A 2082-nucleotide genomic window follows, 5' to 3' on the forward strand; every position below is an offset into this window, starting at 1 on the left:
ACAGCGGTATCCCTCTTGTCACGGTGTGTCACCTGACGATATCATATCCATCACATTTTAAAACATAACGTTTCACCTACACAGCATGTCCTTCAATAACAAGTAGACCACCATTTCAGATACACATCGCTGGGCTCCATTTGTGACTCATACGCATCAGAATTGTTCAGCGTATTTCAACAAAGGAGGGCTTCACCGAAAAACAACGCCAATTTATTTTGCACATCATCTCGCACACATATTCGAAAACTGTAAACCGTTTTGCAGACATTCATTTAGTTTGACAGTTATTGAGCGTTGATTTGATTTCATGCAAAAATGACATCACTGGTCCCGGTGGTCCACACTTAACTCAATAACTCATGTCAAACTACTGTAAATGAATCACGCCCGCCAAACTGTTTACAGTTCTCAGATATGTGTGAGATTATGTGCAAATTGAATCGGCATTGTTTTTTTTGGTGAAGTACCCCTTTAAGTAGACGTAGGGGGGAGAGATAGGGAATGCTGGGAAAAGTCATGTTGGGAGGGGCGGGGCTACAATTTAGCCGTCCGTACAACTCGCCCAATGTGCATGTGTGCTGTTAAGGGCCGAGCTGAGAGGGAGACCGTACCATCCCATTGAGGGTGGTGGGGGTGATGTGTGTGAGAGAGAGAGTCAGGATATTGGGGCACGTCAGCAGAAATCCATCAGAATAAATGACCCTGCATTCATCTCACACACACACCTCGATGTTTCCATATAGTTTGGTCTAATCCTGGTCCTGCCTACCCTGGTCTCTCCTGTGGTTCCTCCCGCACCTCCACTGAGCAAGCCTTTCCCACCGAGACACACAGAACCATGATGGATGCCTATCATCAATCAACCCTATGTTTTGTGTGTGTATACATACAAGTTTTACATACATACAGGGGCGGACTGCATAATCGGGCACGTCGGGCAAATGCCCGGTGGCCTGGCCTGCAAAAAAAAAAAAAAAAAAAAAAATTGTGCCCGCAGTCAGGCCACTCACTGAACAGCAGGCCAGGCGCCGCCTACTGGGTTACTAGTGGTTTTATTACTTTATTCAGGGTTAAAGTGGGTGCATCTCATTGTAAAATTGGACTTGGCCCAAATCGGGCTTCAAACGGCCCAAATCTGGCTTCAAACGGCCCAAATTGGGCTTCTAATGGCCCAAATTGAGCTTCAAACGGCCCCAAATCTTTCGCGCGCACGTCGGCCCGTATCGGCCTGGCCTGCTTGGTATCTAATACCCGGCCTGAATTATGATCCCAGTCCGCCCCTGCATACATACATACAAGTATACACGTATAAATGTATACCAGCTGTATAGTTGTGTGAACCCATAGTCTACATGGGTAGATTTCCTTGTTCACATTATATTATTATGAGCAATTTTGTTCTGGTTTTGCTTTTGTTACAGGGACCACATGCAGTTAACCTCAATGTCCCATCCACTGATATGAGGGCGTTCTTCATTATTGTGCGAGTATTCTTCAGTATTCTGTGCTTCAATGGCAGCAGCAACGACCAATCAGATCAGGAGGAGGGGCTTTCATCATTCACAAAAAAAATACCAACGTCTATGAACGAAAAACATATTTGAACATAACGTTGTCTTTCATATAGCAGGTTTTGTGTCTATGGGTAATAATCACTCGTTCACAATACAGACTCAAACAAAAGCACGTCTCAAAAAATGGAGACTAGTGTACATCTGACAAGTAAAAACAGTTGGATCATACAGTAAGTGTGCTTTACTTCAAAACGTCCGGTATCATTATGAAGACTACTGTAAATGACATCCACAATGCGACAGTTGCTAATTTGCCATAGGAAGACATAACAACTGCCATAACCTGCTATACGGGCCTCTTATTATAGCTCACACACTGTTGCAAGTTGCAACACATTACGAGCTATTTGCTATGCGCACGAGGCAAAAATCACATCTGATTGGCTGGGCTGGAAGTGTGTCCGTGGCTAAAGCCAATGGAAGATGAGTTTGTTGCTCTAATGATGCTGGTTTACAGCTTCTCTCCATCCGGGCTTTCAGATCCACTCAGTGCTCAGCCCGGTCA

This window comes from Poromitra crassiceps (assembly GCF_964638095.1).
Source record: "Poromitra crassiceps genome assembly, chromosome: 12".
Lineage (NCBI taxonomy): Eukaryota > Metazoa > Chordata > Actinopteri > Beryciformes > Melamphaidae > Poromitra > Poromitra crassiceps.